The sequence below is a fragment of the Antechinus flavipes genome, chromosome 1 (genome assembly GCF_016432865.1).
Source record: "Antechinus flavipes isolate AdamAnt ecotype Samford, QLD, Australia chromosome 1, AdamAnt_v2, whole genome shotgun sequence".
Classification (NCBI taxonomy): domain Eukaryota; kingdom Metazoa; phylum Chordata; class Mammalia; order Dasyuromorphia; family Dasyuridae; genus Antechinus; species Antechinus flavipes.
The window spans coordinates 112084804-112102886 of record NC_067398.1 but is presented as its reverse complement, the minus strand read 5'-3'; the positions used below and the strand labels follow the sequence as shown (position 1 = coordinate 112102886).

Below are 18083 nucleotides of genomic sequence, written 5' to 3'. Positions count from 1 at the left end.
TCTTCTTCAGTTTTGATCATTACCAATTTACTATACTAAACTGAAACTCAGTTTAACTGTATTAAATATTATGAGGGACAGGAGGATACCCAAGAAATATTAATGATATTATACCCTTCCCTCCATTAATCTCTGTACCCCAGAATCCTTCTGGGATATCCCCAATTGTTATTAATAATCTCTTCCCTCCTTAAATACCCTAGTATTTACTTATCAGAATATATGCTGCATTCTCCTAGTACAATATTAGCTTTTTTGGGATAATACTTTTGTTATTATCTTAATATTCACAGAATTACAGAACCTTGTGCATGACTGACATTCAGTAAATTCTTAATGAATTGAACAACTGAAATATTATTCCCATTCTTCAAAGAACTTACCATCTAGAAAAATATATAAGATATAAATAATAGTAGGTAGTAATGTAATAATAGCAGGTAGCAGGTGACAAATGGTACACCAAATAATTACTGAGTATAAGAACTAGAAGACACTTTCAGATCATCATAGATCCTACTTAAACTTTCTCTGAACCCTTAAAAATATGCTTGTCCCCAAACCTAGGGTGTATTTTAGCCTAATTTTAGCTTTCCTTTGCCCTTTCATGAATTCTCTGATGGAATAGCTACTTACACTCAAGATTCCTGTCATCTCTATTTCAGTAACCAGATCTTCCTTTCTGGTCAGAATCAGCTTTAAATTATCAGTTGTCCTTGTCACTTTTTTACTTTTGCAAGGACAGAATTAGCATTAAGGTAAATCAGACATTTCTTATTGGCTTTACTTTTGGCAGAGAGAATTCCAGCAGATATCTAAATAGCTAAAGTCTTTCTTCAATAGAAGGTAATGTCATGGTAAGTGTGTTAAAACTGGAGAAACCTATGTTCCAATCCTACTTTCTACTAGGCAGTGCATTGGAGTACTGCATGGAATAAAGAACACATGAATTCCAATCTAATCTCAGACCTTACTAGCTGTGTGATCCTGGGCAAGTCACTTTATCTCCATTGCCTCAGTTTCTTTATCTGTAAAATGGGAATAATAATAGCACCTTTCTTTCAGAGTTGTTCTGAAACACAGATCACACATAGTAAGCATTATATAAATGTAAGCTATTATTAGTTATATGATCACCTTCAATTCACTTTTAAACTCATTACAATTTGGCTTCCATCCTGATCACAATGGAAACTATTAATATCAATTATCATATTATTACCAAACAGGATGGCCTTTTCTAGTCTTTATCCTTGACATATTACTTTTGACACTGCTACACAATGTCTTCCTTTTCTCTTCCTTGGGTTTAGTTTTCATGACAATATTCTGTAACAGATTTTTTTTTCCCAACTGTCTGACTAATTCCTCTCATGCTAGATAATTGTCATATGCAAGACTGTACAACCAGGACAAGTCCTAGACCATTTCATCTTCTCTTTCCATAGTATTTTGTAGTGACTTCATACAACTGTCTGACTAATTCCTCTCATGCTAGATAATTGTCATATGCAAGACTGTACAACCAGGACAAGTCCTAGACCATTTCATCTTCTCTTTCCATAGTATTTTGTAGTGACTTCATAACTACCTTTGGGTTAGGTGATTACTTTTATGAAGATCATTTACTTTACAAAGCTCTTATCTCTCCTGAGCATCTGTTTCATCTGCATTGGGCATCTCCACCCAGATTTCCCATATACTTCTCAAATTCAACATGTTCAAAACCAAATTCATTATTTTCCCTCAAGACTCTTCTCTCTCTTTCCAATTTCCCTGTTTCAAAGAGACTATCATTCTTCCAGTCACCTAGATTTACAATCCAGACATCCTTGACTTTTCCTTACTCCATATACAATCATTTGCTGAGCCTTGTTGATTTTACTTTCATAAGACCTCTCATATCTATTCCTTTCTTTTCACATCACAATCACTTTTGTTCAGGGATTCATCATCTTGTGCTGGGATCATCACAATACCTCCTAATTGGTTTCCTTGTATGTTAATATAGATCCACAGAAGCATAGACTTAGAGCTGGAAAGGGTCTTAGAGAGCATCAAGTCCAAACCCTAAGTTTAATCTATGAGGATCAAAGAGGTTTAGTGGCTTGTCTAGGGCCATACAGACAGTGAGTTTCTGAGTAGAAATATGAACCCAGATCTTCCTGATTCCAAGTTCAATACGCTCTTCTCTACATCAAGGTGACGCCCACTTTTGTATCTCTTCCCTCTCCAAGGCATCCTTCAGATAGCTGCTAATTGGTAGTTCCAAAGAACAAGTCTGACAATAATAATCTGTTCAAAAAGATCCACTGTCTCCCCAAACTCCTCTGTTTGACATTTAAAACCCATAATTCCTGGCTGATTGTATATTACTCCATCTCATGGAAGCTATACCATGGCTAAGCTGGTCTGTTTACTGTACCAGATACACAACATTCCATCTCCTTTGTCCTTTGCCTTTGCATATGCAAATATTTAGAATGCTCTCTCCTTCTTTTCACTTCTTGGGAGATTCTCCCTAAAAAGTTAATTTTAAGAGTCTATTATTATAAGAGGTCTTTCAGATTGCTACAATTAATCAGTCCCCTGTCCCTTTAAATCTGATAGCCCTTCCTTCCTCATCACTTTGCATTTATTTTGTTTATATTCTTTATCTGTAAACATATGGAGTTCCCCAAGTAGATTCCTTGAGGATTCCTTTCTGCTATTTTATCTTTGTTATTTAGGGACAGTCATCAGATGATGCAAACTCACTTTAATTGGTTCATTGATTGTATTTTATTTACCTGACCCAAAGCCCATCATTTAAAACTTTTTAGCTGTATTCAGAACTTTAAATCTTCATACTATTGGTACAAAATAAGTGTTAACATGAGTAGAAAGGGAAATTATCTGAGATCAGGGAGTCAGAATGTAAGAGGTGATATTTGAGCTGGTTCTCATAGACAGACTTTTTAAAGAAAGCATTCTAGAAAGAGGAAATGGCATAATTAAAGGCAAAGAAGTGAAGAAAGAATAGACTATGTTAGAGTTCATATAGGGCAGTAACAGAAGTGATATTTATAAAGTTTGGAAAAGGTCAGACATTAGGGGCCTTGAAGAACAAATTACACATTACAAAATACAAAATTACACATTTTGATTTGGCAGGCAATGGAAAGCTATTAAGGATTTTTGAGCAAGGAAAGGATAAGATTCAAAGGAGTATTTCAGAAATTAAATCTGGCATCAGAATGTAAGATGGACTAAGAAATCTAGAAACAGATTCTAATTCAAAATGAAATCCCTGTGTGGTGCTGACAGAGTATTAAAGAGAATGTATAAAGTATTATCTACAGATTTAGAGGTAGGAAAGTTGCAGCTGCAAACTTGGTAATATCTTGTTTTTACATGGAATAAATGTAATTGCTTGATGAGTTTCAGGGAAGCATGGTATAACTTGAATACTGAACTGAATTTTTTCCTGTTCATTTCCCTTCCATGTAATGTTAATTTTCAATATATTAAGAAAACTTATGATTGAAAATGCAACTTTGCTAGAAGTAATTATAATCAGATAGGTAAACCAAGGCATTAATAGTCAAAGAAACAAATTTTAAATTTCACTGACTCTTTTATCTTACTTTTTCTTTGACTTATCTTTTATCTCTTTCTAACTGATCATAAGTGGGACTATGCTATTACTCTCTTGGATTCTCTATTCTAGTGGTATTGGTTTACTATCTCATCACTCATCTGCAAATGTATGTGGAATTTATTATATATAATATTCCTGCCTCATGGCATCCCTAATTTCTCCCAAATCACAGTTCAGATATTATTTCCTGAGACCTTTTCTGATGCTGCCACACCACTTCATTCTTAGAACTCTCTTTATCTTGAACTTATTTTATTTTTATTTTTATGTACTTTGTATTTTCATGTGTACATGCTATATTACCAAATAGAAGTTAATCTCCTTGATTTTATCTTATACCTCCAGTGTCTTGAACATTCAATCAATGTTGGTTGAATTCAATAAGGATTTCTAGAAGTTATTTTATTTAAAATCTTATACAGATAGATAATAGATGAAGCAGGGTGGTTTAAAAAAATACCTGTTCAGAGGAAGCCTGACAAGGGATATAACTAAGCAAAATCATCCCAAAAGGAATGAGGACTATAAACAGAAAATAGCAAAAAAAATTTGCATAGTGAAGCCTCTACACTTGTACCCTAATATCATCGTCTGAATATGCTTATAAAAAAGGTAGAAATGATACTAAAAAGAACAAAAGAAAGGATAAGCAGACAAGTTTGAGCAAGTATAGTTAAGGGGAAATTTATGTTAGAGGTAATACAATATTCTAATATTAAGGAAGAGGTCAGTATACAAGGTATCTGAAAGAGGGGAAGAGACTAAAGGTATTAGAAAAATCTCAAGACTTTATTAATACCAAAAAACGATCAACAATATCAACAACCACTAACCTACTATAACATGGATTCTTTTATCTGTATAACATCTATATGAGTTATCTATACATAATCTGAGGGCATCCTCCACAAGCGTATAATTAAAAAACAAGCAGCCTTTCACAAGTGATATGCACTTTATCATTTCACAATTAGCTGAAAGATGTAGAAAATGTAAAATCCCATTGGGGCTATTATCTTTTAATTATTTTTTTCATGTAGATTTTTTTAAAGCTTTTTATTTGCAAAACATATGCATGGGTAATTTTTCAACATTGACCCTTGCAAAAACTTCTGTTCCAAATTATCCCCTCTCTCTCCCCATTTCCTCCCCTTGATGGCATGTAGTCTAATGCATGTTAAATGTGTTAAAATATATGCTAAATCCAATATATGTATAATATTTATACAATTATCTTGATGCAGAAGAAAAATCTAATTAATAAGGGAAAAGAAACTGGGAAAGAAAACAAAATGCAAGCAAACAACAACAAAAAGAGTGAGAATGCTATGTTGTATTCCACACTCAGCTCCCATGACCCTCTCTTTGGGTGTAGATTGCTCTCTTCATCACTGAACAATTGGAATTGGTTTGAGTCCTCTCATTGTTAAAGAGAGCCAGGTCCATAGGAATTGATTTTCTATTAATTATTTTAAAATTTTGATTCAGAAGAAAAAAAACACCATCTGATAGGCTCTTTTCTAATAAGATATCTCTTAAACACATCAAGGTCATCTATAATTCTTTGGAAAATGTATAACAAAAATATTGTTTAATGACTCTTTGATAATAAAAGGCATAAAAGGGAATGTGTACATGTATAGATATGTGTTCACCAAAAGTATTTGCTCCTATAATAGAAAAGGTCTAGCATAGATTTCAGGCTGAAAAGGGAGTCTCTATGGATGATAAGATGCTCTAGTCATTTCTATTTGGATGATATTGGGCTAATTGCATAAAGCCTCAGAATACCACAGAGCTTCCTGGAAGAAAGCATAGTAACTCAAAGTAACTTTGCTGGGCAAATGAATATTTATTGCCCAAATTTCTACACAGGTATTCTATAGAATTTGTCTTAATAGCATTTATATCTAAGACAGTTAGTACAGATGAATAATGAATTGGGGCTAGAGTTGAACAAGAGGAAAAGTGTGGAGGAGGGCAGTACTCACAACTTAAAGCACTTAGCACAACACCCGGCACGTAGGGGATGCTATATAAATGTAAATTCTCTTCCCTTTCTCCTTTTCCAATTTCTCTAAATACTGAAATAGTTATGTTGGTAGCATGATTAATCTTTCATTATATCTTCTAAATTTAGATGATTTTTTTCTAGCCTGAGTCTTGTATGTTACAAACACTAGGGACACGTTTGGGAAAGGCTAAAATATAATTGAACATTCAGAAAATTGAAGTTTTATCTCAGTATGTTTTTCAGTCACTTCCAATAGTGGTTAATTATGATATGGGGCTTATTCAGTAGGCTGGGATGAAAAACAAAGCTTCTTGGGATCTATACAAATGAAAGCAGTCTATGCATAAATTTCAAGGAGTCCATGAACTTGAATGGGAAAAATTATAATTACTTCCCTAAGTGCTAAGTGAATTTTTTCTTCAATATTCAAAAAAATATTTTCTTCAATTATGAACTTAAAACAAACATTATTGCAAGAAAGTGTCCATAGATAGGCTCACCATATAGAATAGGTAAAGAGTTCATGCAGTAGATATCTTCTTTCTAATATATTTTTGAAAAATAGGACTAGCAAAGAAATTCACTTGAAATTCTGCTGTGACCAAATCAGGATTCCTACCACTTCTAGTACTTCTTTTGTACTTATTGAGAATAAAGGATGTCAGATCATAACTGCTAAGGGATCATATTCAATCTAATCTAACATTTATTGGATGAATGAAAAATGTTTTAAGTGCTTACTATTTGCCAACACAGACTGAACACTGGGAATCAAATTGAAAAACTGAGACAGTTCCTGATCTCAAGGAATCTGCCCTCTAATTTGAAGATATGTAAAAGGAAGTCTATCTGCAGAGAGGGTGAAAAGATCCAGAAAACTTAAAGACAATCTGAGAACTCTGACAAGACCCAGAGATCCTTAAGTTGAGTTAGTATGTGGGATGACAGTTCTTCAGCAGTCTAGAGGCCTAGAAGCAAGTCAAATGGAAGGTATGATAACACCTTAAATAAGGTAAATACTTTACAGGGAAAGTATCCCTTTAAGGCATAGGATTGGTGATTCCCATATCTCAAGAAAGCAGTGTGAGAAGTCAAAACAGTTTGGACTGGATCTAGGCACCTCAGAATAAGGGTTGTATGGAAGGTAATGAATTGCTTCAAATAGTGGCAGGTTTTTCCTCCACCATCTTTCCATTTCCTAGTCCAAATTGGGTCTGGATGACCTGGGGTTGTGGGAAAGGGTGAAATATGTGCAAGATATTTAAATAGCAAATTTCTTGCTGATATCTTGTTAGGCAGTATGTTATCAAATAATGATGATGACAATCTCTAATCCTTGCTAACTCCTATATTCCTACCTTCAAAACACTCCCATTCACAGAGCCACTACTCTAGTTAAGGTCTGATGGCTTTACCTGAACTATGGCAAGAATCTTTTCATTGCTCTCCCTGCCCACAACTCTTTCCCCACTCCAATTTATCATCTATTGGATTGTCAATATTTCTAAAGTGCAATTCCTTTTCCTATATTTCCAATCTTCTAATGCTTTAATTTCCTTCCATATGCTTTACAATCCAGCTTCCCTACCCAGAGCACTCCATTTATGGGCCTCTGTACTAGCTGTCTCTTGAGCCTGGAATGCTCTCTCTCATCACTTCAGCTTCTTAGCTTCTTGGATTTCCTTCAAGTTTCAGCTCACATCCTCCTTTCTGTAGGAGAACTGTCCTCCTTCCCCTCGCCCATTCCCTTCCAAGATCACTTTCCACTTGTCCTTTATTCATTTGGTATGTGCCTACTTATTTATACACTGTCTCTATTAAAAGATGAGGTCCTTGAGCACAGAGAATTCTGCCTTTCTATGTATTCTCAGTGCTCAGCCCAGTCTCTGGAAAGTCATTAATGCTCAATAAATTGTATTTGTGGACTAAGACATCAACTGACATGATGCTTTAGGGTTTGCTTGGCCCCTTACTCATAGTAATCTTCAAAGCTGATATATAAAAATGATTATCCTTTGGAGATTAAATGAGTTGCCTATATGAAAAAGCTGGTAAATATCTGAAATGGGATTTGAACCTCAGTATCTTGCATGGGAAATGGCTCTGATACCAAAGTTTGTATATTCACTATGACAATTGTCTTGTGACCTTGGGCAAATCAATTAATTTTTCTGTAAAATGAAAGTAACTACTTAAGCTAGCTACCTCACAAAATTGCTGTGAGTGAATACATTCTAAAGGATATATTTTCTAAATGTTAAGTTTCTATAGAATTGTAATAGTAATTATTAACAATAATTCCTGGAAAGAAAAGAAAATAACTTGTTGGGTATGACGAGGGAATTCTTTTAAAGTTTTGAGCTTGACTAATGGTCCCTAAAATATCTTTCAACTTTACAATTTTGCTAGTTTATGAAATCCTCATGAGTTTTAATCCAGATATTTTACAATTTGCTTTCTATTTTCTCTAAGCTCATAGTTTTCTAAATTGACCAAGAAGCTGATATAATGTAGGATTCTAGAGGAATTTGGACGAAAGCATAGATGGTAAACTGGAAGAGATTAACTAAAAAATGGATGAATGAATAAGAATTCAAAGATATTTTGAAAGGGTAAAATGTTTAGTTGAACCTAGGAAAATTAAATTTAATAAAGATAAACATAGGATCATAGATTTGGAACTAGAAAGGACTTTAGAGAACATTAAGTTATTTTACAGTTTTATTTTACAGATGAGGAAACTGAGGCACAGAGAGGTTTAGTGATTTGTCCAATGTCATTTTGCTAATAAGAGTTTCAGACAGGATTTGAACCCAGACTTTACAGAATCTCAGTCCTATAGTCTATATTGTCAATACAATTGCTAAGTCTTACCCCTCAGGTTAAAAAAAAAAAAAAAAAAGAATCAAATGTATCAGTACAAAATTGGAGGGTAGTGAATAAGAGATAATATCTCACCTAAGGAGAAAAAGCATGGTGTTTCAGTGGAATTCAAGGTCATTATGAGTCAATAACATAACATAACATGACAGCAAAAAGAGCTAATGACCTACACTTGAAGTAATATGTTCAGAAGGAAGAGATGATAATTTTGCCATTATCTTCTGTAGTCAAGTCATAGGAAGAACGCCTTAAATTTAAGGAGCCACATTTTAATAAAGTTTTGACAAATTGGGGTACAATAGTAACATATAAAGATAATCAGGATGGTGATAAGACCAGATCTTGTTTTATGAAGTTTGGTGGAAGAAGATGGGGAATGTTTAGATAACGGAAAAGAAGATTTAAAGTGATCAGAACAGTCTCTGAGTTTCACATTTACATATCTATTTAGGTTTTTTTTTTTTTTTTCTTCAAGCAGAATATAAGCTGTTTGAAGACCCTTGTTAAGACACATCTTTGTGTAGCAAGTACCTGGCTCAGTGCTTGGTGTTTGGTAAGTACTTGAAGACTGCCTGTCAAATGAAAGAAAGATATTTATTTTCCTAGGTCCCAGAAAGGACAAATAAACCACTTTCCTTACCAACTTTCACTAAATTTCTGGCACTAAAAGTGCTGTTTGAGGAACACAGGTATGTTTATATCTTGCTATATGCTATATTCTTTTCAGCTCTAAAAACCCAAGAAACTTATCCAAATAGGAGATCACTTTTAGGCTTTTATGGACCAAAATAATCTCTTTGACTTACAAAATTTTCATTCTGGTTCAAGTAAGACCAATCTTTTAGTTATTTATTTAACCTGATTTTTTTTTTTTTTTTACAATTTACTTCTTGGTTAATTTGGTAACATTGGGGTAAGGTCAATGATGTCCCCTGAAATTTTGACAATCTTGTATTTGCTAAAATTTATTTGGGATACACAGGGGGGAAAAGTAATTTGTTTTAAAAAATGCAAATTGAAACAATTTTGAAGTGCTAAAATCTTATACCTTAGACTGGCTAATAGGACAGAAAAAGGGAAAATGACAAATGGAGGAGATGTGAGAAATAATGCACTGTTGTTGGAGTTGTGAACTTATTCAACCATTCTGTAAAGCAATTTGGAACTATTCCTAAAGGATTATAAAACCATGCATTATCTTTTGACTTAGCAATACCACTATTAGGTATTTATCCCCAAAAAGATATAAAACAAAACAAGGATGTAAAGACATAAAACAAAAAGGAAAAGAATCTATATGTACAAAAATATGTACAACAATTCTTTTCTGGGAGCAAAGAATTGAAAATTGAGAGGATATCTATCAATTGAGAAAAGGTTGAATAAATTATGGCATGTGATTATGATGGAGTACTACTGTGCTATTAGAATTGATGAGCAAGGTGCTCTTAGAAAAACTTTAAAAGATTCCCATTATCTGATGCAAAGTGAAATGTATTCTGTATAAACTAACAGCAATAATGTAAGATGATCAGCTTAGAACAACTTAGCTATTCTCAGCAATTCAAGACAACTTTGAAGGATTTATAATGAAAAATATCTGAATGCAGACTGAAGCATATTTGTTATGGTATGAAACAGACAGACATATGATAAAAATAGTTTCAAAGAAATCAGTTGTGAAGCCAGACAGGGCCAAATTTATTCCAAGATTTATGCTACTGCACCTTTTCAAGTTAAGGTTAAGTAGCAAAAGGTAAAGCAAAAATTGACTTCTAACCTAGTCATCACCTTTTAGAGTTTCTCATTTAACTATATATAGAGAGAGTTATATATAGTTATTATATATTGTTATATATATGTGTGTGTATACATATTTATATAAATGTAAATATATACACATATAAAGAGAAAAAGAATCACACAAAGAGTATTGCCCTTTCTCCCCTTTTCCTCTTTAAATATCATTAAAAACTAAATCAGTTCATTGATAAATACTAAAAAATGACTTTATTAAACTCAAATAATGAACAGAGAAATTACTTGTCATTTAAAAGAATAATTCTTTATTGCATGGGACAAATGCCTATTCTGCAGTTTATTCAGACTCATTCTTTATTTTCTTATGATAGAAAAATATGGGTTTCTTATTCTTACTTACTCTTACTGCCATCTTGTTAAAACCACTAAGAGAAGGTAGATACAATTGAGGGAATAAGGTAAAAATGAAAATAAAACCAATCACTTACTACATCGCTAACTCTAACAAATGTAAATATTTAAAAAGGCTTTTTGAATATCTTAATTTTCCATGCTGTCTTTGTATCCTATTGAATGCAATTATATGACGTATGTGCTACTTTCAAGAAAAGTACATGGTTTTATTAGCTCTTTAAAAAGTATTAAAATTAAGTGATAGGAAAAGAAACAACACTTTTACATAAAACTCAAATAAAATTTATTTTCAAATAAAAATTTATTATATGACACTCCATGTCATATACCAGTTTATCTAAAAACTTAAATACTATTTAGTGCTACATATTTCTCTTACCTTGTTGTCCTCCATTGCTTCAGCATGGCCTAAAGGTCACCCAAGATTCTTAAAGACTGCCGGAGGTTTTATGTTCCACTAAGTTCTACCAAATTTGATAGGCTCAACAAGAAATCACCAGTTGAGAATCAGTTTAGCTAAGTACAGATGGAGTTCATCCCTGAAAAGTTGGCCATGAAACAAATACTGACCACATCAAGCTAGTGAAAAAATGAAGTCAGGTGGGGAGGAGTTGACATCTACATTATTGAAAGTACCATTCATGCTTAGGAAATAAGGAAATCAAAGTTCTTTTGAAATACAGAAAGGTACTTCTACAGTTTCTTGTTAAATTTCATCATAGTGGATGATTTAACTGGTCTTAAGTTAAGTCATATGGAATATTTTTACATTGGAAACATGGAAATGGGGTTAAGGAATATTCTGGACTGCCATGGTTGGATAGATAGTAGAATGGACAGGTAATGCTTTTCTTTGAAAAAAAAATCAATACCTTGCCTAAGATTTTGAAGGCATGGTTAAAATTGGTAATTCATCTCTTATAAGGCAGAAGGAAAAGTCAGTAAGACTAAAGGTAAGTCAATTTAAAACACATGAAAATATTAAGAGCTTATAGTTAGCATGTTTAAACTCATAGCCTATGAAATCTACTGCCAGCAATAGTTATAATCAAACACTGTAGTTACATTTTAAAAGAAGCTGCATAATTTTGTGGGCAATGACCACAATTGTTGTTATGCATACTGTGAAAGTGGTTATCAAATCTCATGCTTCAATGTATGAGTTGATGACTGTTGGTGCAGAGAGTAATTTCCTTTCATATTAAGAACAGACAATTGGGCAGATGCATTGAAGTTTCTTTTGCATCATTTTCTCAGAAGGGATGGGCCAGGAAAGGAGGTGGAAAATGAAATTTGTTGGGTCAATAGTTTTTTATCTTATGTAACTAAGTTGACAGTAATCAGCTTCCATTTTCAACCAATACATTTTTGTCTTTATGGCTAGAAAAGCAATTAGTAAATCATATGTAACATAAGAAATGAATCTAAAAGTTGGCTTAACATAGGAGAAAAGAAAAAAATAGATGACAATTAAATCTTTATGATTTTATTAGGAAACTGTCTATCAATACTACCACATATTGTAATCAAGATGACATCTGAAGTGGGAATGACCTATCTAAATATAATTTTATAAAACTTAGGAGTTTATAACTAATTTCAATTTAAATGGAAATATTCTGTTTTGTTTTAAAAATTTACTGATCAATTTTTTTCTTCTACTTAAGGTCAAAATTAGTCAAGGTCATTTTCTATCTGTCTTTAACTCATGGTTTACTTAGAAAAAGAATACAAAACTCTATGAATAGAATATTTCATACAACCTTAACCAAATAATTTCTGCGTAAAGATCTTATCTGCTTATAAAGATCTTATTAAAGTCAAGAAAAGTCTGGAACTTCTGAAATTTTACAAGGTCTTTACATTTCCATGGATTAAATATATGATCTGGAGTTATTTTGATCCTACTTATGAAAAAAAAATAATAGTTTAAATGAAGTTCAATTTTTTAATAAGTGAAAAATACAATGCTATTGGAGCAAAAGTCAGTGATATAAATAACAGAATTTTGGTATATTTTCACCCTGATACCTTAGATAATAGTCATTATTAAGAGTTAAAGCTCAATCTTCTTAGAGATCTATAAAAGTTAAAAATAACTTTTAAAGTTCATTTTAAGAAGATATTTAATGAAATTATCTAGATAAAGATAATTTTCATAAATATATTTTATGAAATAATGTTGTTATGAAACAATACTATTTTGTGGGGATAAATGTGAATAATGCCAATAGTGACATGTAGTACAGACAAATAAAAAAAGTGGTTTCAATAAATACAAAAGTACCAGAAACAAAAATAATCTATCTTCCATTCTCAAAAAAAAGTTTATTTTATAAAATCCTAATAAAGAGTATACTGTGTCTTTTCATAAGGAAACAAAATTCTTCAGATTTTACAAATGAACCAAGAAAAAGATATGTTATAATGATAAGTCAGAATGAAAGTTATAAGTACAATTAGGTCTAAAACATGCTTGTAGATAATGTTAATTTCACAGTTTAAGTACTAGTAAAAGAGTGAAATTAAATGGAATCAATATCAATCTGTAATAGTGTAGAATGATATAATGCTTTTAAAATTAAATTATATTTAATTATGCACATATCATAGTCATGATAAAAAAAAGTCATGCAACTTTCCCCAAATTTCCTAACTAACAACTTAGCAAGTGAAATGATCTTTAAACATATTCATTATGGTAAATTAACAAATACAAAGTTTATAGCTTACATGTCTTCTACATTTGGAGTCTTGTTAATTTTGCAAAGTTATTTATATATGGCCTAAAAGTATTACAGTATAAAAGGACATAGACTATTTAAAAGTATTACTAGGAGACCTTTCTAACTAAAGTTTACTCTCTATGTTGCATTAATAATTTAATTTTTAGTTGAAACCCTCTCTCAAACAAATGGTAACACAAGCAGTCTGTAGTATTCACTACAGTCAATATTCTCAATGCAATTCAAGAATATAGCATTTATAAAATATATAACCCATATAACCCAAGATTGAAATGCATGATGCTATATGAAAAAAATAGTTAAAAAATGCAACAAAAAACCTAAACCCAAAGTCCAAAATAACAAAATCCCCCAAATCAAAATATTCAATGATTTTTTTTTTGTATTTAAAATTGTAAAACGAGTTAAATGTGTATGAAGGCAAAAAAAAAAAACTACAATTTAGAAACATTAGTTGTAACTCATTTGACACCCATGGTCCCGCAGGGTCACAAATATGATCATGTTCTAAATACTGGAGTTAAGACAGTTCCAATGCTAAATATATATTCGAGATAGCATCTTAAATTCCAGAAGGTTGTCTTCTGCCCATTCCCACTCCAAAAATGGATTTTCATGCTGGGATATTATTTAAGAAATCCCTTACTACTGAATTTAAACAAAATTGTATCCACATGAGCTAAAGAAAGTGGAAAAATTAAAGCAATTATCCAGAATTTTTTTAAATTTAGTTAATAATCAAGAGAAAAGGACATTTTGATTTTCCTCCTAGTACTATAAAATTTAACTATGTACACTGGATTAGTCAACTCTGCTTTACTTTACTTCTGTAAATAGCTGTGTCTACACAGGACACAAATTCTAAAATTGACTAAATTCTGTTTTTTTTTCCAACTGCATTAAGTATTTTGTCACTGTTCTTCAGTCACATCCAACTCTTTGTGACTCCATTTAGGGTTTTCCTGGCAAAGATACTGGAATGTTTTGCCCTTTCCTTCTCCAGATGATTGTTACAGATGAAGACACAGAGGCAAATGAGGTCAAGTGACTTTACCATTACCAAGGTCATGCAACTAATAAGAGGTCACATTTCTCTTATGCCAGTTTAGTACTCTACTACAACAAATTGTCCCCACATTAAGCATACTTAGAGATAAACTGAACAACAAAAGGTAGCCAAAGAAAGTCAGTCTAGTCTAGCTAATATTATAAATGTCATCACAGCTTTTCCATACAAATTTGACAAGGACACTATACATTTTAGCCTTTTTCAGAATTTACATTTGATTCTTTAGTGAATTAAATATACATTAAACTTTTCTTGAGAACCATCACTGATGAAATGGTTCCTACTGAAAAGGCTGAAGTATTTTAGATTCCAAATGATGAACTATCAAAAAACCCAAAATATAAGGTCAGCTATCAAGAATGTGATTTTAAAAAAATGGCCACTTCCTTCATTTAGCAGGTTTTATGATACTTCAACTTTGTTATGCTAATTTATATATGATGCTAATAGATATGATATTGTAAACCGAGAATTAAAATTTCACTGCAGGGTCAAACAGATCAAGAAGATGTTTTATATATTGTGGGAAGCAGTTGAGTTAAAAGAAAAATTGTGTCATTAAATGAAGGGTAACATAAAACACTTGCAAATCCATATGTTAGATAAGTATCTAGTTTCAAGTTGGTTTCATTTCGATGGTGTCCTTTAGAGTGTTCTATAGGAAATACAACTTTTTGCTTATTGTTTTCTTCCCTCCCTCCAATTTGTTTTTTTTCTTTTGGCATAAAAGACATGCACACACACACATACATACACACACACACACATATACACATACACACAGAGAATAACAAAAACAACTTGATAAAAAATTTATTGGATTTCTTTCAGCATAAAATTAAAATATATTTAATTCTTGCATATTACAATTAAAATTGATATTTACTATTATAGACTGAGTTTGTTTTCCATTTTTATTATTCAGTAGGATTTAATTTAATTTTTATAATATTTTAATAAACATTCATCACTTGTACTGTCTACTTAAATGGGGCATGCTATCTTCCATTATTTATATAAAGGGCTAAAATTTATATCTTTATTAAAAGTTGTAAAATTAAATTTTTATACTGACACTGAGCAGGTCAATCTATGCTAATAAACTTAGACTTTCTTTAGAATGCCAAAAAACAAAACAAACAAACCAACAAACAAATCTTGAATGGGTCAATCTCTTGATTTTTGTAATTCATTGGTTCAGTGAAAAATTACTCAGCATTAAAAAAAAAAACCCTGTCAGTCATTCAAATTAGTGATAAAAGTCAATTTGTTATCCTTGTATATAAATTTTTTATGACACATCCTTATATTTTATTTAAATCTGGCCTTTACAGTTAAATCCTAAAATAAAATTACTTTTAATTTCCATTTTTATTTAAAAATTTAATATTAATATTTTTCAGTGGAGTTTTAACTACATTTCTTCATGTGGTCAAACCTTTCAAAAGAAGGGTGTCAATGTTTGAACTTCAATTTTTTTTAAATGACTAAAGTGTGAAGGAATAGTAGTTGCAAAAGCACACTAGAAGGACATATATTCAAAAATATCTTCTAGATGCATTTTGTTAATTAGGATTTCACTTGAGTTAAAAATCTATTCTTTCATACAAATGGCTCTAAGTTGGTCAAGTCTATTAATCCTTTATTTTATTAATCCTTATCTTTAATCCTTTAGTGTCAACTACTTTACTAAGATAATTTCCTAACATCTAAACAGTTGAGAGTATCTTGCAAAGGGGCTATTATATTAGAGATATTTCAAGAGAAAAGCTCATCAGGCCTTCATGATCCAATGTAGAGTCTCTAAAGATGCACTAATTTGGGATAACTGGAGAGCAACATAAAGATTCTGGCTACTATAGATTAGGGAGAAGGGTGTCCAAAAAACAGATGAGAAAGTAAACTTTACTTCCCTTGTGATTTTGCTTACTATTTTAGGAGGGATAACCTTGTGTGCCCCTAAAAATCATCTGTTCTGGTTTTGGCATAAATGAAATAAGAGGGACAGTTCTATAAAAGTCTTGGGGTTGTTTTTCTTGGGGCTTCTTTTTTGTATAATGAAGTAATTTTTAAGTTTGGTACTTCTTATCATTTCTTTGTATATCTCCTTTATTAGACTATTATTGAAGGAAGGAACTTTGTCTAGCATTTCCCAAAATTAATTTGTTTAGAGACTTTGAAACTTAAAATACTACATCAGAACCCATAAATACTATTTTAGGAAGTAGAGCCCACAAATAAGCCTGAAAAAAAAGGGGGTTGTGGCAATTTTAAAGCAGAACAAAGTAAGCCTATTTTTATACTAAAGAGTTGTTGTTGAACCTAATCTGCACTTTGAGACATACGAAATTTCATGTTTAATAGTTTAGAGAGAAGAATAATGCAAATGAAAATTTTTTCTGACACCCTCTCAAATTGCATGGAATCACACTTCTATTCCAAACTTCTTAATTTTCCAAATAAATAAAATTCAGGTCAGCCAGGTTAAGGGACTTATATAGGATCTCACAGCTTATTAATTGCATTTACATAAATTATAAACTAGAGCAACATAAAAGTTCACAAAGTTTGGCTGGAGAAAAACAAGTATTTGGGGGTAGAAAAATGTATATTTTTGAAGGCCATTCTAAATAAAAATAAAAATCATTATAAATACATTTCACTCAGAACAGTGGTTTCAACAAATTAAAAATGTAATGCTTTAAAAATGGATTCTGAAAAACACAATCAATGAAGAAAATGTCAGCCCATGGAATAAATCATGATCCCTAACTAAGAACATAAAGTTACTTACTTAACTTAACTTAAAGTTACTTAGTCCTCACATACACATACACAGGGCATAATAAAAATCTTGAAAAACCTCCCATTAATTATATAAAAATTTAATAGATTAATATTTTCCTCAAAATTATTTTTCACTCTTTCCTTCATAGTACAAGTATACTCAGGTCCACACTGGTAAGAAAAGGGTCAGAATTCAAGCAACAATTCAAACAGTTATTTCTTTTTCTACCCTGAGTATGTAATTCCAAATATCATGCTGTTTGACCCTGAACATTTCCCCTCTTTTTATGTTGCTGTAAAGCTGGGAAGACCAACTAAAGATTGATTGTAAGGTTTTGGCTAGAAACTTCTTTGTAAAACACTAAAACATATTCACTGAAACCAAAATTTTGAGCAAATATTTGTAGCACAAACCTGGTTCCAGATTTGAGAAATGAAATTTTAATTCCAAACAAATTATACAAATTCCATAAAAATAATGATGTTGTCATACAATTACAATTAATCCAAAGAAAAGGTGTTATTTTTAGCTTGATGCCAGAATAACTTTTCTTTAAAGCATAAGCTTAGTTTAAATGTCAATGGTAGAAAAGAGAATATTGAATTTAATGATTGTTTTTTTTACTATGTTCTTTGTTTCTTTGGTTATTTTATTATATACCAGAAATCATATTAAAAACCATTCATAACATAAAGATATGTTTTAATAGAATTGGTGAAATTTTATTATATGTCACTTGAACTTAAAATTACTAAAAAATTAGAAAT

At 31.5% G+C, this 18083-nt stretch overlaps 1 protein-coding gene across 8 annotated transcripts in view; it reads right to left on the bottom strand.

Annotated features, from left to right (window-relative positions):
• RFX3 (regulatory factor X3) overlaps window positions 1–18083 on the bottom strand; it is a 330544-nt gene that overhangs the window by 104609 nt on the left and 207852 nt on the right. The window lies entirely within an intron of this gene.